Raw genomic sequence first — 22018 nt, 5'->3', positions numbered from 1 at the left:
GACTGTTCTAGTGGGCTGGTAAGATAACCATGTCAGCAAGCCCCTAATACTGAGAGAGACACACACACACACACACACAGACATAAACACTTCCATAGACACACACAAATTCAGAAACGTTGGGCAGATTTGCCAAGTGCCCCAGAAAGATGCGGTACTTCCAACACAAGACTCCTGACAGGTTTGAGGTCATAACTGGTCAGCTCTAACCTCAAGGTCATCATAATGAAGTCTGTAGCCCCCTCTGTATTTATTTATACAGTTAGACCAAGAATCCAAACCAGGTCGTTCGGAGCATCTCAAGAGCACAATAACCCATCTCCAGGAGTACCAGTTCTCGAGAAAGATTACTCATCACGCGGGCGTATAGTTTACCGAATCACTTCCCTTACATAAGCTCTATGGCTATTACTGTGGAATTCTAAAAATGCCATCAACCATCCATTCAACCAAACAGCAGGTATTCCATTGGCATTTGAAAGCACTAATCATCTAATTCCAAATGTTCCATTTAGTTAGAGACAGTAGCTATCTGGCATTAAGCACATGACACATGAGAGAGAGAGACACATGGACTCACTAAGGAATGCACATCAGGAGGTCCATGTCTCCTGGTGGGCGGTTTAGTTCAAGGTGGTACCAGCTTGTGTTGGTTGTTTAATGCCATGTTGGTTCCACCATTTCAGTTCAAAGCCGTCTTTTATTTTCCCGTCTAAGAATCAGTGAGCACATCAGCCGTCTCACAGGAAACAGGAAATATGGAAGAAAGCAAAACACATTTCTGTTTCTTTGAACATTTAGGGTGTTTTTATATTTTTCCATTTTAGAGCTTTATCATTAATTATGTATAAAATGAGACTTTCTGATTAAAGCAACGCAAACACCGCAACATGATTCGAACTGCTGTTGGAAGAGACGCTTTTCTCGCTAATTGAAGTGCAAGACAACACACTTTAATAAAAATAAAACAAGGAAATGAGAGATGTTGAGAGGATTTTAAAAAGGAAAGAAAACAACTACATTTTTTCGATTCTTGTCACTGAAACTTTGACTCATCTGTGATAACAGCTGAAACCATTAAAACCAAAACATAAACATGCACACACACATTCAAAGACCTACTGTGGGCTATGTCCTTAGTGAACAGCCATACACACACATTCAAAGACCTACTGTGGGCTATGTCCTTAGTGAACAGCCATACACACACATTCAAAGACCTACTGTGGGCTATGTCCTTAGTGAACAGCCATACACACACATTCAAAGACCTACTGTGGGCTATGTCCTTAGTGAACAGCCATACACACACATTCAAAGACCTACTGTGGGCTATGTCCTTAGTGAACAGCCATACACACACATTCAAAGACCTACTGTGGGCTATGTCCTTAGTGAACAGCCATACACACACATTCAAAGACCTACTGTGGGCTATGTCCTTAGTGAACAGCCATACACACACATTCAAAGACCTACTGTGGGCTATGTCCTTAGTGAACAGCCATACACACACATTCAAAGACCTACTGTGGGCTATGTCCTTAGTGAACAGCCATACACACACATTCAAAGACCTACTGTGGGCTATGTCCTTAGTGAACAGCCATACACACACATTCAAAGACCTACTGTGGGCTATGTCCTTAGTGAACAGCCATACACACACATTCAAAGACCTACTGTGGGCTATGTCCTTAGTGAACAGCCATACACACACATTCAAAGACCTACTGTGGGCTATGTCCTTAGTGAACAGCCATACACACACATTCAAAGACCTACTGTGGGCTATGTCCTTAGTGAACAGCCATACACACACATTCAAAGACCTACTGTGGGCTATGTCCTTAGTGAACAGCCATACACACACATTCAAAGACCTACTGTGGGCTATGTCCTTAGTGAACAGCCATACACACACATTCAAAGACCTACTGTGGGCTATGTCCTTAGTGAACAGCCATACACACACATTCAAAGACCTACTGTGGGCTATGTCCTTAGTGAACAGCCATACACACACATTCAAAGACCTACTGTGGGCTATGTCCTTAGTGAACAGCCATACACACACATTCAAAGACCTACTGTGGGCTATGTCCTTAGTGAACAGCCATACACACACATTCAAAGACCTACTGTGGGCTATGTCCTTAGTGAACAGCCATACACACACATTCAAAGACCTACTGTGGGCTATGTCCTTAGTGAACAGCCATACACACACATTCAAAGACCTACTGTGGGCTATGTCCTTAGTGAACAGCCATACACACACATTCAAAGACCTACTGTGGGCTATGTCCTTAGTGAACAGCCATACACACACATTCAAAGACCTACTGTGGGCTATGTCCTTAGTGAACAGCCATACACACACATTCAAAGACCTACTGTGGGCTATGTCCTTAGTGAACAGCCATACACACACATTCAAAGACCTACTGTGGGCTATGTCCTTAGTGAACAGCCATACACACACATTCAAAGACCTACTGTGGGCTATGTCCTTAGTGAACAGCCATACACACACATTCAAAGACCTACTGTGGGCTATGTCCTTAGTGAACAGCCATACACACACATTCAAAGACCTACTGTGGGCTATGTCCTTAGTGAACAGCCATACACACACATTCAAAGACCTACTGTGGGCTATGTCCTTAGTGAACAGCCATACACACACATTCAAAGACCTACTGTGGGCTATGTCCTTAGTGAACAGCCATACACACACATTCAAAGACCTACTGTGGGCTATGTCCTTAGTGAACAGCCATACACACACATTCAAAGACCTACTGTGGGCTATGTCCTTAGTGAACAGCCATACACACACATTCAAAGACCTACTGTGGGCTATGTCCTTAGTGAACAGCCATACACACACATTCAAAGACCTACTGTGGGCTATGTCCTTAGTGAACAGCCATACACACACATTCAAAGACCTACTGTGGGCTATGTCCTTAGTGAACAGCCATACACACACATTCAAAGACCTACTGTGGGCTATGTCCTTAGTGAACAGCCATACACACACATTCAAAGACCTACTGTGGGCTATGTCCTTAGTGAACAGCCATACACACACATTCAAAGACCTACTGTGGGCTATGTCCTTAGTGAACAGCCATACACACACATTCAAAGACCTACTGTGGGCTATGTCCTTAGTGAACAGCCATACACACACATTCAAAGACCTACTGTGGGCTATGTCCTTAGTGAACAGCCATACACACACATTCAAAGACCTACTGTGGGCTATGTCCTTAGTGAACAGCCATACACACACATTCAAAGACCTACTGTGGGCTATGTCCTTAGTGAACAGCCATACACACACAAAGAAACAAATAGAAATAAACACACACATTCACTCAAACATATTCCAAACATTGTATGGGAGGAATTGAGTGGATTATGGTGCAGATATAAACATGTGAATTAGAAGCCAAGGTTATATAAAGCATTACAAAAGCAGTCATGTGCATCGAAGCTGGAAAAGGGACTGACCACTATACCCACAGGAGCCGTGCACACACACACACACACACACACGCACACTTACAAGCTCAGCGCTCCTTGGACCAGGGTATTGATGATTCATTTTGCGTTGTTGTCAAAGAAACAGAAGAGCCATTAGAAAGAGATCAGTCAACCACCAAGGATGAGGAGGCTGCTTCTAATTGCCCATTCATCAACAGAGTTATTCAAGTAGATCCAGCGCATGACAACTGAACCGCACTACATTAATTACGCTACTGATGAACCTCGCATACACACATTTACACACACACTCTCTCTTGCTGGCTCACTGTTAAACTCTCATTCTACACACTTGTTTTTACAGAGACACTCACATTAAAGAACACAATGCTGTCAAATACAAACAAATAGAGGCAGGCTCACTGTACTATAAAACATGGTGTACTTTATCATACAGTACAATATACTTTACTGTAGCAATAAAATATATCCCTGAATAAACACACAGTATTTGTATACTGTCTAGTAGCACTAATAAATCCTAAAGCTCACCATCTCAGTCCAGCCATTTTATATCATCTTAAAATGCACTACCTCTAAGGATGTTTTCAGTCAATTCACTGCACAGCATGAAAGAACAACACTAGCTTTAAACAGGAATTATACTGGTTCATTCATTTTCTTCCCTTTGGTTCCATTACCAGGCTTTTTTCTCTCCCACGTTTTGGGATTTCTTGCTTTCATCCATTTTACCGATGCAGGCACTCTAACAAGACAGTTCTCGGTCACTTCCCCAGAATTATGCTGCAGCCTGTCAAATGTTTCCATCTGCTGACAATTCATCCGTCTCCTGGGCTCTCATTTTCTGGTTTTAGCATTTCCACTGAACGCCGCGACTCAGGATCAGCTGTGTTAGCTTCTAAACAGCTGCCTTGTGCCAAGAATAGGAGAGGCAGGTAGCCTAGCGGTTTTTAAGAGCGTTGGGCCATTGACCAAAAGGTCAATGGTTTGAATCCCCGAGCCAAATAGTGGAAAAATGTGTCGATGTTCCCTTGAGCAAGGCATTTAGTCACTCTGGATAAGAGTATCTGCTAAACGACTTAAATGTTATTAAGGGTTACTTAAGGCATTTAAGGGGTTAAAATAAGCATGAAAACACATACAGACACACTCACACACACTCACTTATCTGATCTCCTTCAAGCGCTGGACTGATGAGAAAAATCTTAAAAGTGGCACTGTGAAGCCGGCTGGTGTTTGATGTCAGGGTAATGGTTTAGGTATGCTGTTGCCAGAGAGAGAGAGAGAGACATTTCCATGCTAACCTGAATGGGCTTGGAAACCATAATTTAGGGCTGTGAGTTGTAAATCAGAAATCTGGAGGGTCTGATCAATTTTACAAGCTTGAGGTTTGCTGCTCGGAGGTCTAAACAAGGAAGTTCTGAGAGAGAAGTCTGACGGGCATTTGGTTGGTTCTTATTTATTGAGTAATAGTTAGTTAGTCTACATTATAATAAAGCTCTGTGTAAGCGAACCTTCCGGTCTCTGTGTGTGTGACCGCCACTTTAATGGGCTAGGGCTCTGCTCTGCTGAGTGCACTGCAGCTATCGGTTCATCATTAGTAATTCAGTGTGTAATACCCGTCTAAGTCCCAGACGAAGCAGAGGAGCAGACACAGTGTCTGAACCAAGCATGTTAAGCCCACTCAATGTCCTGTAGGACAGAGCAATTTAACACAGGAATAAGCCAATTATCTTTGTGGAATAGTCAAATTGACAATAGGATTTCTCCCAAATTCTTCTGGACTCCCATGTTAGGGACCTGGTTACAGACCTGGTTCGCTCTCTAATTGCCACACACACCCGCACACTCCTGCCCAATACAAATACACACTCACATACTTTCAGAGGTGTGGACTCGAGTTACATAACTTGGACTCGTGTCTGACTCGAGTCACAGATTTGATGACTTGAGACTCGACTTGATAGAAAATAAATAACTTGAGACTTGACGCCTCAAGACCCGACTTTGACAATTTAAAATTATCCGGAACAGGTTTTGTAATGTTATTTTTTTTTCAATTTCGTGGTATCCAATTGGTTACAGTCTTGTCTCATCGCTGCAACTCCCGTCCGGACTCAGGAGAGGCGAAGGTCGAGAGCCATGCGTCCTCGGAAACACAACCCAACCTAGCCACACTGCTTCTTGACACAATTCACATCCAACCCGGAAGCCAGCCGCACCAATGTGTCGGAGGAAACACCGTACACCTGGTGACCTGGTCAGCGCGCACTGTGCCCAGCCCGCCACAGGAGACACTAGTGTGCAATGAGACAAGGATATCCCTGCCGGGCAAACCCTCCCTAACCCAGCGTCGTGGACCTCCCGGTCGCGGCCAGCTGCGACAGAGCCTGGGCTCAAACCCAGAATCTCTGGTGACACAGCTAGCACTGCGATGCAGTGCCTTAGACCATTGCGCCACCCGGGAGGCCCCAGGTTTTGGAATGTTTTGTCACTCAATTTATTGCACAGTCTCCATGGATTACTCTCCAAGCAGCCAGCCTGCTAGACATTAACCCAACGCAAAGTAATCCTACACCGGAAATCCACCTTGCATGAAAACTGTTGTGCTGATTTAAAGAAGCAATAAAACTGGCCTTCTTTAGACCAGTTGAGTATCTGGAGCATCAGCATTTGTGGGTTCGATTACAGGCTCAAAATGGCCAGAAACAGAGACCGTTCTTCTGAAACTCGTCAGTCTATTCTTGTTCTGAGAAATGAAGGCTATTCCATGTGAGAAATCCCAGAGTCGCCTCTTCACTGTTGACGTTGAGACAGGGGTTTTGCTTGTATTATTTAATAAGCTGCCAATTGAGGACTTGTGAGGCGTCTGTTTCTCAAACTTGACACTCTAATGTACTTGTCCTCTTGCTCAGTTGTGCACCGGGGCCTCCCACTCCACTTTCTATTCTGGTTAGGGCCAGCTTGCGCTGTTCTGTGAAGGGAGTAGAACACAGCGTTGTACAAGATCTTCAGTTTCTTGGCAATTTCCACATGGAATAGCCTTCATCAGAACAAGAATAGAATGACGAGTTAATCAGAACAGTTTTCAGCTGTGCTAACATAATTGCAAAAGGGTTTTCTGTTACTGTTAACGGTTTATACACATTTTCCATGATTTGTAACCAAATTTTCCTGACTATTATTATAGCCTACATGAGAAAGTAAGCATTATTGACACTGGATAGCTGCTGTGTCTGATCCCATGTAGACCTACCATCTCCTGCCATTTTCCCCTTGAACATGATACTTAGCCCCCACATAGAACTGCACTGTTAATCACATGTTGTCAACACGTGGTCAACCCTCGATCTGGGTGTCCAGACTGGGCTTTTTCAGCATTTACAACTAAATACTTGTGTCTTTATAAAATGATTCCCGCATTCAATTCATCAGGGATCAAATGGCTAAGGTAAACTACTTCAAAGGTATCTAACTAAACATGTTTATATATAAGGCTTAAATATTCATGTTTCAGTGGTGATCTATGCACAGTAAGTTATTTATCAATTAGGCTATTCTTGGAATATTTTTTTTACATTGTCGCAATTACACGGTTACTGTTTAATAGAGGGAAATACCAGTTTTCCAACGGTGCAGATTTATTTAGGCTCTACAGTGCTGGTGGAAAGGCAACAACTAAATGAATGCTTAGTTAGCTATAGTTAAGTAGTGAGATAACTGCTACAAGTTGTGTTTTGAATTGGTGATCTAGTTAGTCTGTCATTATTGTATACGTGCTGCTGAAATGTCCCGCAGCACCACGGGCACGCACAGAAGGGTCGTTGCGATAATGGCTGATATGCAGATTTGTAATTGATTGATCATTTTTAAAAGTGTGCTTTCAGGAATGACATGAAAAACAATTATGAAACTAATTTCCATGACTTTTCATTACCTTTACAAACCGTCATTTGACAAAGTGGAACAGCGCATCATGCCATTCAGGTTGGCACAATTTTCAAACTGCGCAATCTCGAACAGCATAATATCACTCACAGATTCACAGACTAGCGGCAAATAAACTTGGACAAAGCGGAATCGGGAAATGATTGCCCACACCATTGCTATTCAATGCAGATCCCGCCTTCATTCCGCTTTGATCAACCTTTTTCGCCTCGGTGTGTGAATCTGGGCCAGCGATAAACTACTTTGTTTTTAGCGCAAATGTTAAATTGTAGGAAGAGAGGATTTGCATAAATAACTATGCAGCTCCAAATATTGTTTGGTGATCAAAAATATGAACGGTTTACTTTGCAAGCTCATCAGCAATGGGGCATCAAGCAATAATTACTAGCATAGGCCTACTGGTCTTTTGGTATGTCAAATTTGATTGTCAATCATTTACTTATGAAACCTTTCATTTGAAATTAGTTGTTAAAATGTATTATTACATAATCAAAATGTGTTGTAGTCAAAATAATGAAAAGGGCTGTCTGGTAGCATTGATAAATAGACAACGATTTGTACCTGAACAAGGCATTGCCTGTAGATTTGTTTTTTACTTGACTTTAAAAAAACTTGTGACTTGACGTGACTCGATACACGACCCATTCAAATTTATGTTCAATCAAATGTACTTATAAAGCCTTTTTACACCAACAGATTTTACAAAGTGCTATACAGAAACCCAGCCTAAAACCCCAGACATCAAACAATGCAGATGTAGATGTCACGCCTTGGTCTTAGTATTTTGTGTTTTCTTTAATTATTTGGTCAGGCCAGGGTGTGACATGGGTTATTGTGGTGTGTTTTTGTCTTAGGGGTTTTGTGGGGTGTCTACGTAGTCTATGGCTGCCTGAGGCAGTTCTCAATCAGAGTCAGGTGATTATCGTTGTCTCTGATTGGGAACCATATTTAGGCAGCCATATTCTGTGAGTGTTTTCGTGGGTGATTGTTCCTGTCTTTGTGTTTGCACCAGATAGGGCTGTTTTCACATTACGTTTATTGTTTTTGTAAAGTTTGTGTTTCTTTCTTTCTTTAATAAACATGGATTGCAAATAGCCACGCTGCATTTTGGTCCGACTCTCCTTCGATGGAAGAAAGCCGTTACAGTAGAAGCACGGTGGCTAGGAAAAACTCCCTAAAAAGGCAGGAACCTAGGAAGAAACCTAGAGAGGAACCAGGCTCTGATGGGTGGCCAGTCCTCTTCGTGCCGGGTGGAGATTAAAAGAGTACATGGCCATTAAGGCCAGATTGTTCTTCAAGATGTTCAAATGTTCATAGGTGACCAGCAGGGTGAAATAATAATCACAGCGGTTGTAGTAGAGCGTGCAACAGGTGGTGGAGGAGTAAATGTCAGTTGACCCATTCTACTTGGGACTCGACTTGAGACTCGGACCTTGTGACTTGCTTGTGACTCAAATAATAGTGACTTGGTTCCACCGTTGCACACTTCCATCACACACACACTTCTGGGTGAGCCCCCACTGCGAGGTACACTCCCTCTTTCCCTATACAATGACATCTCCAGCAGAGCGGACCACTGTACATTTTCACGAGGAAATCCTCCGTAATCCGAGCGGCAAGCGAGACAGCTGGTTCACGTCCATCTCAGAAAGCAGGAAGGGGCTGGGTGCCTCGCGTGCCTGCCACACTCCAGCCCCACAACTCTAACGTTACATGCGCCAGCCACAAAAGAGACCTCCTCCCTGGGCTTGGCACAGTGGGCCAGCTGCATCCTCCCACACTGTGTTCAGGAGAAGGCAGAACAGCCAGAGTCGCCTGTGTACAATCAGACCATGACAAGCTCCAGCAGCAACAGCAGTAGCATCCAACCCTGAGGAGAACAGGCTCCAACACATCCATTTCTATAAAAGGCGACCCCAGGGAATGACTATGTGTTTCTGCTTCACAGGCTTGACTGGGAGGAGAGTCACAGCAGAGTGTTATAATGCATGTCTTGAACCATCACTTCTATATGTAGAGACATTGGGGAAGATCTCTGTCTGTCAGGTTTAAACATATCTGTGACTGCAGAAGAGTCAAAGGCTGCTATATGGCTTCAACAGTTAGACTTCTATAAGGTGACACCAGGGAGGCACAATGTTAATTATATTTTCTGACTGAACAGCATGAGTGAGTGAGTGAGTGAGTGAGTGAGTGAGTGAGTGAGTGAGTGAGTGAGTGAGTGAGTGAGTGAGTGAGTGAGTCTCGGTATCCCTGGCAACATGGGACTCAGAAGGCCCATTTCCCCCACAGCAATTGGAGTGGGAATATGAGCAATAAATAATCTCTCTCTGAGATGACTTCAGGGAACACTGTGAGTGTTCAACAGAGGAGCTATTCCAACAGAGGGGCTATTCCAACAGAAGGGCTATTCCAACAGAGGAGCTATTCCAACAGAGGAGCTATTCCAACAGAGGAGCTATTCCAACAGAGGAGCTATTCCAACAGAGGGGCTATTCCAACAGAGGAGCTATTCCAACAGAGGGGCTATTCCAACAGAGGGGCTATTCCAACAAAGGGGCTATTACAACAGAGGAGCTATTCCAACAGAGGGGCTATTCCAACAAAGGGGCTATTACAACAGAGGGGCTATTCCAACAGAAGGGCTATTCCAACAAATGGGCTATTACAACAGAGGAGCTATTCCAACAGAAGGGCTATTCCAACAGAGGGGCTATTCCAACAGAGGAGCTATTCCAACAGAGGGGCTATTCCAACAAAGGGGCTATTACAACAGAGGAGCTATTCCAACAGAGGGGCTTTTCCAACAGAGGGGCTATTCCAACAGAGGGGCTATTCCAACAGAAGGGCTATTCCAACAGAGGGGCTATTCCAACAGAGGAGCTATTCCAACAGAGGGGCTATTCCAACAGAGGGGCTATTCCAACAGAGGGGCTATTCCAACAGAGGGGCTATTCCAACAGAGGGGCTATTCCAACAGAGGAGCTATTCCAACAGAAGGGCTATTCCAACAGAGGGGCTATTCCAACAGAGGAGCTATTCCAACAGAGGGGCTATTCCAACAGAGGGGCTATTCCAACAGAGGGGCTATTCCAACAGAGGAGCTATTCCAACAGAGGGGCTATTCCAAAAGAGGGGCTATTCCAACAGAGGGGCTATTCCAACAGAGGAGCTATTCCAACAGAGGGGCTATTCCAACAGAGGGGCTATTCCAACAGAGGGGCTATTCCAACAGAGGGGCTATTCCAACAGAGGAGCTATTCCAACAGAAGGGCTATTCCAACAGAGGGGCTATTCCAACAGAGGAGCTATTCCAACAGAGGGGCTATTCCAACAGAGGGGCTATTCCAACAGAGGGGCTATTCCAACAGAGGAGCTATTCCAACAGAGGGGCTATTCCAAAAGAGGGGCTATTCCAACAAAGGGGCTATTCAAACAGAGGAGCTATTCCAACAGAGGGGCTATTCCAACAGAGGGGCTATTCCAACAGAGGGGCTATTCCAACAGAGGAGCTATTCCAACAGAGGGGCTATTCCAACAGAGGGGCTATTCCAACAGAGGGGCTATTCCAACAGAGGGGCTATTCCAACAGAGGGGCTAGGCGTCTAGTTTGTTTTGCTGAATTGATTGCTAATGAATTGGTAGATGTCTATAACAGCAGTCACTTCCTTTTCCCTCTATGCACTACAAACCCAAGGGTGGTAGACTGTAGGTCTTCAATACTATTTGGTTTGGTGTAAGTAAGGGAATACAATACATTGATTAGCCCTCCCCCGTTAACAGTGCCGTCCCAGCTCGGCTCCAAGTCTTTAACAGACATGTTGTTGAATAAGAGCCTTGGGGTGCTGTGTCTTATACCCTCTGTTAAACGTCTACAGAGAGTAGCCTGAGGAGAAGATGCATGATTCGAGTCTCCCTCCATTGTCTATGAGTGACTGCCACTAGCGACGCGGCTCTCTAAGAAAAAAATAATTTTTAATTTATGTGGACAGCAAAACACTTTAGCTCCACTTGAGATAACGGCTGTAATGTTGTTATAGGAGCAACGTTCTAGAATCACAGCAAGGGAGGATTCCGATTCGCAGGGCTGGATCTGCATGACCTCACCGCTCTCGAACATTTCCTCTCTCCATGTCTCGTTCCCTCACTCTCACCTTGGCCCTTCTATCTCAATCTTGGTGTCCATCCATCTCTCTCCCTTCATCTGTCTCCTCCCTCCACTGTCTGTTGTAATAAACAGTAATGTCCGGTAATGGGAGGTGGTGAGTGCTCGCTGTCACAACAGCAGCACCTCTCTTTCAGCCCCCCTCTCCTAGCCGCTTTATAGCTGACATAAGTCACTGAGTCAATGTGTCATGTCTATCCACACATGGCTACCCTTCCTCTCTCCTTCTTTCTCTCTTCCTCCCCCCCCTCTCTCTCTCGCTCTCTCTCTCTCTCTCTCTCTCTCTCTCTCCCCCCACCCTCTCTCTTTCGCTCCCCCTCTCTCTCGCGCTTTTCCTCCTACCTCTTACATGTCTCACTCAGGGTACATACAAGAGCTTGTTGGTGTAAACAATTACGAGCTTAATGCTGACAAAGATTGTTGTGCTTTGTTTTAACCAAATTAGCAGAGAGCATTTGTTTGATGTCTGATGTCCCTTGAGGTATTCCCACAAGATCTTTCATTGCTAGGGCAAAGCTGGGTCAAAACTGAATGTGTAAGCACAGGAAAAGCTGTGCACACAGCCAAACACAGAAATACACGTAAACAAAACAAATCCACACAGGCATAGTCACCCAAACATATATGCTTTATCTACAGGTATTAAATCACAAGCACATATTCTAAAATCGCCTTCCTGTGTGTTCCATATACAGCACACTGATACATCAGTAAAATACATTTTGTGCTTCATACTGCTGTGATTAAAGAGATTATATGGGGTGTCATGATGTTGGCCTGAGTGGGGGAGGTTTATGACCCCCCCCCCCCCCCCCCCCCACACACACACATTTCTCTCTCTCTTGACTCTTGAAAAAGCCCTTTGTTAATATAGAGATTCTGGTGACATCAAAAGATGGGAAACGGAACCATATTCCGGTAATCCAACCAGTTGAAAATATGCGTTGGGACTTAATGAATATGATGTCAGTTCAGTTGGTGTCTGAGACATGATTACTGATGATAGGAGGACACAAATTGTATCTTGGAAAGTCGACACATTCAGATTCACATGGAATTGTTGTGCAATTTAAATGTTTAAATATGAAACTATTTGTGAAAAGATTAAATGTAATTTTAGCTTCCAAATGAGAGAATTGGGTTTTCATGAGTGAACTATGCTCAACTCAGTGGCCCTGCCCATGTGAACAGACATTGGTTATAAACTATGAAACACGCACCTTCTTTCCCCTCCTATATAAATCCCTTGACGAAAATGTAACTTTCTGTTCCGAGGATGTTAGTGCGACAGTCCTACGTTAAAAAAGGGCTCAGATAATAAGCTGTTCCAAGGACGTGTGGACTTGAGGTCCCCATGTTGAAAGGACAAAGACCACATACAGAACTAAGCCAACCTTAGAGAACCTAACGAAATTAGCATTGAATTTCAATGTGAAGGTGATGACCTACATGCCGGAAGGATGAATTTCGACTATACCAGCCAGAATATAGCATGAGCATATAGCATGGCAACTTGGTATGAACTTGGAACTCTTATTCACTAAAGAAGTGCTATCCCCTCCACCCGTTAAACGTGGGCTAGGAGAGGACGGACAAAGTACCCAATCTACCAAGCTCCAATTCACCACTAGACATTCTTCAGAGGACCTGAGATCCATAAAGGACAAACCGGCCTTCCACCGACGACCAATCTACCAAAGCACAGCTCAAAGTAAATATTTATTGCATTCTCCTTTTTCAAATGGGCGGTTATTTAGAATGCATAAGATTCTGTATTTACGATAGCATAGCTTCTCCCTTTGTTACTCAGTCTTCCCGCTCTTTCACTCAAACCCAACCCCCTCTCTTTGTGTAACCAGCCGGCGTATCTGTTCAGACCACCAGGGACGTTTTCTTTATGACATTTGTAATCAATGTATGATCCATTCTGTGTGATTATTTAGGTATTTAGTAAATAAATAATTAAACCAAATTTTGTATTGCTGATTCAACTTGTTAGCCAGGGTTCGTGAAGATAACCAAGCATTTACAACTTTCAGATGAGAGTGAATAAAATGACGATTAAATATTGACTGCTATTGATGCAAAAGATTACTAGGTCTTTAACCTCTTGAACCTCTGGGGGCAGTATTTCATTTTTGGATGAAAAACGTTCCCGTTTTAAACAAGATATTTTGTCTCGAAAAGATGCTCGACTGTGCATATAATTGACAGCTTTGGAAAGAAAACACTCTGACGTTTCCAAAATTGCAAAGATATTGTCTGTGAGTGCCACAGAACTAATGCTACAGGCGAAACCAAGATGAAATTTCATACAGGAAGTGAGCCAGATTTTTGAGGCGCTGTGTTCCAATGTCTCCTTATATGGCTGTGAATGCACAAGGAGAGAGCCTACACTTTCTGTCGTTTCTCCAAGGTGTTTGCAGCATTGTGACGTATTTGTAGGCATATCATTGGAAAATTGACCATAAGAGACTACATTTACCAGGTGTCCGCTCGGTGTCCTCCGTCGAAACTATTGCGTAATCTCCAGGTGCGTGCATTTTTCCATTTTGAACAGAGGAGAAACCAAACTGCCACGAGTGACTTATCATCGAATAGATATGTGAAAAACACCTTGAGGATTGATTCTAAACAACGTCTTCCATGTTTCTGTCGATATTATGGAGTTAATTTGGAAAAAAGTTTGCATTGTAATGACTGAATTTTCGGGGGGTTTTCTTAGCCAAACGTGATGAACAAAACGGAGCGATTTCTCCTATACAAATAATATTTTTGGAAAAACTTAACATTTGCTATCTAACTGAGTCTCCTCATTGAAAACATCCGAAGTTCTTCAAAGGTAAATGATTTTATTTGAATGCTTTTCTTGTTTTTGTGAAAATGTTGCCTGCTGAATGCTAGGCTTAATGCTATGCTAGCTATCAATACTCTTACACAAATGCTTGTGTAGCTATGGTAGCTATGGTTTGAAAATCTGAGATGACAGTGTTGTTAACAAAAGGCTAAGCTTGTGAGCCAATATATTTATTTCATTTCATTTGCGATTTTCATGAATAGTTAACGTTGCGTTATGGTAATGAGCTTGAGGCTATAATTATACTACCGGATACGGGATTGCTCATCACAACAGGTTAAGAGTTTATTCTGAAGAGAACTGCTCTATAAACATTATTTTGTGGTTCCCTGACTTTCTAGTTAATTACATTCACCTGATTAGCTTAATCAGGTAATATCAATTACAGAGAAATTATTTTATAGAATAGCATGTCATATCACTTAATCTGGCATAGCTAAAGACACGACAGGGGCCATAAAGATGCTGTCACGTTCACTGTCTTCAAACTCCCTGTCATAGATGAGCCAAGGTGCAGCATGCATGTAATTCCACATCTTTTAATAAAGTGAAACCTTCACAAAAAAACTGGTAAACAGAAACCGACAACATCACCCACAACATTAGGTGGGAAAAAGGCTGCCTAAATATGATTCCCAATCAGAGACAACGATAGACTGCTGCCTCTGATTGGGAACCGCACTCGGCCAAAAACAAAGAAATAGAAAACATAGAATGCCCACCCAAATCACACCCTGATCTAACCAAATAGAGAAATAAAACGTCTCTCTAAGGTCAGGGTGTGACAGATGCACTATAACCCACATAAAGTATTTGTTAATGCCACAGTGACACACAAGTGAATGCGTGTGTGTGTGTGTGTGTGTGTGTGTGGGGGGGGGGGGGGGGGGGGGGGGGGGGGGAGAAAGAGAGGGGGGTGGTTTTGATGTAGTTTTGATGGAATTAGAATTATGCCATCTACAGAGGCTTATTTAAGTGATAATGCCCAAGAAGCCTGTGTTTGGAGGGTATATTGGTACAGGTGTTGTTTGGCCCGAGACGAAGTCGAGTGCTGGCAAACAATGCCAATATATCCTCCAAACACCGGCTTCGAGGGCATTATCACTTTTATACAACAGGGTACCAACATAATTAAATAATGATTGACATATTTTCATTAAAAACTTTATTTTGATGAATTTATTAATATTATTTCATCCTTCCACGAGTTATAGTCCCGAAACAAATCTAGGGTTGCTACCCAAACAGGCTGGTCATTAGTTATTTTGGTTCAGTTGCAAGAGTCAGTCGTTCAGTATAGAGGTCGACTGATTAATCGGAATGGCCGATTAATTAGGGCCAATTTCAAGTTTTCATAACAATCGGAAATCTGTATTTTTCGAAACCGATTTGGGCGATTTAAAAATATATATTTTTTACACCTTTATTTTATCTTCATTTAACTAGGTAAGTCAGTTAAGATCACATTCTTATTTTCAATGACGGCCTAGGAACGGTGTGTTAACTGCCTCGTTCAGGGGCAGAACGACAGATTTTCACCTTGTCAGGTCAGGGGATCCAATCTTGCAACCTTACAGTTAACTAGTCCAACGCTATAACCACCTGCCTCTCGCTGCACTCCACAAGAGACTGACTGTTACGCGAATGCAGTAAGCCAAGGTAAGTTGCTAGCTACCATTAAACTTATCTTATAAAAAACAATCAATCATAATCACTAGTTAACTACACATGGTTGATGATATTACTAGTCTATCTAGTGTGTCCTGCGTTGCATATCATCTGACTGAGCATACAAGCATACAAGTATCTGACTGAGCGGTGGTAGTGCGTCAAGCATTGCGCTGTTTATGACTTCAAGCCTATCAACTCCCAAGATGAGGCTGGTGTAACCGAAGTGAAATGGCTAGCTAGTTAGCGGGGTGCGCGCTAATAGCGTTTCAAACGTCACTCGCTCTGAGACTTTGAGTTGTTGTTCTCCTTGCTCTGCATGGGTAACGCTGCTTCGAGGGTAGCTGTTGTCGATGTGTTCCTGGTTCGAGCCCAGAGAGGAGCGAGGAGAGGGACTGAAGCCTAACTGTTACACTGGCAATACTAAAGTGCCTATAAGAACATCCAATAGTCAAAGGTCAATGAAATACAAATGGTATGGATGGATATAGTCCTATAATTCCTATAATAACTACAACCTAAAACTTCTTACCTGGGATTGTTGAAGACTCATGTTAAAAGGAACCACCAGCTTTCATATGTTCTCATGTTCTGAGCAAGGAACTTAAACGTTAGCTTTCTTACATGGCACATATTGCACTTTTACTTTCTTCTCCAACACTTTGTTTTTGCATTATTTAAACCAAATTGAACATGTTTCATTATTTATTTGAGGCTAAATTGATTGTATTGATGTATTATACTAAGTTAAAATAAGTGTTCATTCAGTATTGTTGTAATTGTCATTCTTACAAATACATTTTAAAAATCGTCCGATTAATCGGCATCGGCCTTTTTGGTCCTCCAATAATTGGTATCGGTATCGGCATTGAAAAATCATAATCGGTCGACCTCTAGTTCAGTATTTTAGTTCTGTATCTACGTACGCTACCCAGTCCTTCGTTCTAAATGTTCCATTGCCATACTGGTTGGTAACGTTCTTATCCCTTGCTTACTAGCTAGCCAACTACGGATAACTTACAGTCACGTCCAGTGGCGACCTGCCCCACCTGTTTTGAGCACCACATTTTCAGCAAAAAAAAATGTGCATGTTATTTTGGCATTAATTTGTATCACATATCAGTTTGAAAACAATATTTAAAAAAAAAATCATTTAGTTAATAAAGCTGCATACAAACATGGTCTCTTTTTTGTTTTCTTGAGTAAGGGAGCTCCAAAATGCAGGTGTTTCAGCCTAGCTCAGTGCTTTCTGTGGAGGTGGGGCAAGCCAGCAGAAAATACGGAGTGTTACGTCGTAATTGCCTAAGTGTTCTGTCACTCATGGGGACACTACGTCACCGCCAAGTCTAAGGGTAGAGCTAGAAAATTCAAGCCCATTGGGTGCTGCCATAGAGTTACATTAGAAGTGCCCATCAAACAAGGCTCAAGGTCATTGTCCACAGATACAATGATGTCAAATCACATTACATCTACAGTAGCTTTCATTGGACTGATCATGTCAACATCATACATTCAAAATCTTAGCTAGCAGTCATCAAGAATCAAGTCGACAATCTACTGGCAAATCCTTTTTAATCCTTGTCATATGAAGAGAAATAATGAAGAGAAATTATAGATAAAACGTATCGGTGCTCATTGGCCATTGGACATAAACATTACACAACAAGGTGGGAATCGCAAATTCAACAATGAGTCGTTTGGGTGTGACATGGGTATGTGTTTTTGTACTGTCTAGGGGTTTTGTAGTATTATGGGGTTGTTTACCATCTAGGTGTTTATGTATGTCTATTGTTGCCTAGTTTGGTTCTCAATTAGAGGCAGCTGTTTATCGTTGTATCTGATTGGGAACCATATTTAGGCAGCCATCCTCTTTGGGTATTTTGTGGGTTATTGTCTATGTCTAGTTGCCTGTGGCTACAGTTTTGTATGATAGCATCATGTTCGTTTTGTTATTTTGTATAGTTTGTTTAGTGATCGTCTTCATTAATAAATAGAAGATGTATTCATATCACGCTGCGCCTTGGTCTCCTCCATTCAACGAACGTGACACAGGATTTGTGCCGCACTCAAAACAACTGTTAACTCGGAACTGCAAAATCTGACTTTAGTGATTTCAAGACAACTGGGAAATCGGGAAAAATGAGCTACGAATGGGAAAATACATTTTGAACTTTCATCCAACACGGAATTGTAAATCTGGAACTTGGGCCTCTTTCTAGAGCTATGACCTGAAGATCACTGACGTCATCACGATTCGCCCTTGTTTTTTTTCCAGAGTTCCCAGCCTCACCCTAATAATTTGATCCATTTTCACCTCTTAATTTCACCTACTGTTCTGACTTGGTGGTGAACATGTAGCCTATAACTTGTTTTTGAGAATGTAATCATCGAATATTGTAAAAGCTTTCATTTTCTGCTTATATGCCCCTTTATTTTTCCGACAGTTCTGACTTGGTGTACAGGGAGAACACTGTAAGAACGGCCCATGTTCTGAATTCTGTTGCTGTACATTTCACAAGTGCTGAACAAATAGTTTTATTGACTACATCCGTCCTAGCTTCCTCATTAATGTCTTAATCAAAGTTACGGATTGCCTCTTATCAGCTTGTCGTCCCCTTATGCCATATTTTGTACATCTCAATTGTCAGTAAAAAAACACATTTGTTTAAGCAAGTCAGCAATATCAGTTATGTTTTTTTAAATGCAGTAAATGAGGCTGAATGAACTGTTTTGCTGCCAGACAATCCTCTGCTGATAGCCAGGTGTAGCAGTGGTAAGGTGATGGTACTGCTGTTGGGACTCTGCTGTTGGGACAGCTTTAAGTAGGCCCTAACAGTTTGTGGGCACTGTTCATCACCATTATAGTGCAATTAATGTGTTGTGTTGTGTAGTGGCTTTGCTGGCATGCATCCCACATTTCTGGGGGGGCGGGGGGAACCAAGATTTACATGCTAAAATCGCCACTGGTCACGTCAAACAGTGCAGACAGAATAACAACAGTAGCTGCATTTGTTTAAACTGTTTTCTTGTGACATTTATTTAGATACATCCATAACAATGACTAATGAGACACGATTTCACCTGGAATAGAAACTGTGCTCTCTCGTCAGGACACTGTTGTTCAGAGGAGCTAGCCAACAACACAGCTATCACAATAACTTCAAACTGAATCTGGAAAGACTGCAACCTAGCAGCACTTCATTTCGTTTTTACCTTTTTTCAATTGACATGTCTTTGTATGTATCCATAAAAATTATGCCAGATGATTCATGATTTCAACTGGCTGAGAAAGGCTGCCTGACTCTCTCTCATCCCGACTCCTGACCCCTACATGTCCATTACTATGGGACAATTAGAGATCGAATTAGAATATTGAAACAATGTTGCAAATGTCAAGGCAGACAGAAGGGAGAATCCTAAATTCTGATTGGTTAAAAGCGCATTCCAGTGGGTGTCTATTCTACAATTTACCGCCAGATAAATATATTACATTAAAATGCCTATTTACTCTGTTCCATCTGACTGCGCAATCCACTGTCTCCAGGCAGGGAAGTTATAAACTTGATATCCACTATAAAAAAGCATCTAAACATTACCTCACATTTATTTTAGACAAAGAAAAGTGAGATAATGTTTAGATGCTTTTTATAGTGGATATCAAGTTTATAATTTCCCTGCCTGGAGACAGTGGATTGCGCTAGATTTTTCTTTTAGACAAAGACAAGTGAGATAATGTTTAGATGCTTTTTATAGTGGATATCAAGTTTATAATTTCCCTGCCTGGAGACAGTGGATTGCGCTGGATTTTTCTTTAAGACAAAGAAAAGTGAGATAATGTTTAGATGCTTTTTATAGTGGATATCAAGTTTATAACTTCCCTGCCTGGAGACAGTGGATTGCGCAGTCAGATGGAACAGAGTAAATAGGCATTTTAATGTAATATATTTATCTGGCGGTAAATTGTGGAATAGACACCCGGTGGAATGCGCTTTTAACCAATCAGCATTTAGGATTGGACTCTCCCCTGTATAAATTATAAGCAGGCAAGGCTTTACAACATCAAATACATAGCATACTATTAAACCCACAGCCCACTTTACTGTACACATACACTACATATACAGTCGTGAAACACAGCACATAAAACACATTGACATTCAAACATGACAAATTGTGGATAGCCTACTGCTAAAGGGAAATCATAAATCTCAGAAAATGTTTGTTACAGAATCAAATCAAATCAAAAAAGGACACTCAAACGCGCGCACGCACGCACACACACACATATCACCAGAGGTTCGTGGAACCTTAATTTTGGAGGACGGGCTCGTGATAAGGAGGATTGATATCAAATCAATCAAACACATGGTTCCAATGTGTTTCATGCCATTCCATTCGCTCCGTTCTGGCCATTAGTATGAGCTGTCCTCCCCTTAGCAGCCTCCTGTGATATCTATCTATACATATATATATATATATAGACGCACATACACTCAACATTGCTGATTGAACACTGGCCACATCACCATGTTAAAGACACAGCCGCAAACACAACACTGTCTTGTCAGCGTGCGCTCTCACCAGTCCGACACCTCTCAGTAGCCAAACACTTGTCATTACCGATTTAGTACGAATAATTCATGACTGCAATTAAGTCAGTTTTATGAAGCGATACTGAGCCGATCACCTTCATTAGGGACGCGCTGATCCTCATAGACATTGCACATGCGGCAGGTAAAATATTTGCCTCGCACACCGGGGTGTCAGACAGTGTCTGTATTTGGTACGTCTGCTGCTACCCCGCGGATCTTTTAACGTGACAAATAGAAATGCGCGTGCACCATCTGCTTGGACTCGGTTCAGTCATGGGAAATTAGATTCTGCTCTGGTCCGTCTCTCCCAAGTGACCCCGAGACGTGCGCGTGCCCTGTTCACTTGCCATTGTAATATATGAAATATATGATAAAATACCCTAACAGATGTGCTTCAATGTCTAAATTCAGTGCACTCGTAACCTAGTTCAGCCAAATTACATGTAGGTGTGTCAGGTCTGAAACCATTTAAGTGACGTTGGCTATTGTTCATGAAATGGCCCAAAATAAAGTGGAGTAATCGACTCTTCAGCCCCGCAATTACGCACAAACAAGGTTCACAATAAATCCACCAAGTCATTCATCTCGAATACACGTTTTTCAAGCAAGCCATCAAAGATAATCACATGTGTTGCGTTAAAATCGTTTCGCCTATAATTTGCAAGTGCCTAATATAATGCATTCAGACTGACAAAGAAATCATGCATTCGAAATCTCAAACGTTAAAAAATCGGTTTCATCATCATGTGCCGCTATAATATCCCGCGCAAAAATTCTTACCTCGCCTCAGCGCGCAGCATGCGTGATTACCTTCTATGAAATTAAGGATTCATTTACCTTCAGAGTTCGGTCTTTAAGGAACTGTCTGAAGTTTCTGGCGTGTCGTTGTATCTGCTTGTCTCTCGTGAGAAGAACTGAGTCAAATGTGAACAGGGCAAACGCTGTTATCGCATATCTCTCTCTCTCTCTCTCTCTCTCTCTCTCTCTCTCTCAAATAATAAGACGGCTGTCTTAAAATCTCTCATCACGTACACTCTCGCTCTTTCTTTCTCTGGCCGTATCTCTCTGACTAACAGTTCATCACTATGTTTCAGGTCATCATCATTACAGTACCCTGTCCGTTAACTGACCATCGTCATCAACATCGTCATCATCATCAGTAAAATAATAAAAACATAATCAACATATTGTCATTTTCATGTTTTTGTATCTATTTTTATGTTCATATTGAATAACTAGCACCCAGTTCCTGTTGAAGGCAGAGAGAGCCCT

General features: G+C 42.3%; 1 protein-coding gene across 3 annotated transcripts in view; it reads right to left on the bottom strand.

The window, feature by feature from the left end:
* The window catches only part of LOC109879993 (uncharacterized), a 240621-nt gene extending 218825 nt beyond the window's left edge, over positions 1-21796 (bottom strand). For all 3 annotated transcript variants that reach the window (XM_031810565.1, XM_031810567.1, XM_031810566.1), the window contains exon 1: positions 21584-21796. The gene's annotated coding sequence lies outside the window, so the exon portion shown is untranslated. The remainder of the gene's footprint in view (positions 1-21583) is intronic.
* Positions 21797-22018: the final 222 nt, after the last annotated feature.

Source organism: Oncorhynchus kisutch, linkage group LG30 (genome assembly GCF_002021735.2).
Source record: "Oncorhynchus kisutch isolate 150728-3 linkage group LG30, Okis_V2, whole genome shotgun sequence".
Lineage (NCBI taxonomy): Eukaryota > Metazoa > Chordata > Actinopteri > Salmoniformes > Salmonidae > Oncorhynchus > Oncorhynchus kisutch.
Note: the sequence above shows the minus strand (reverse complement) of the source record. Positions and strands in the feature narration are given on the sequence as shown.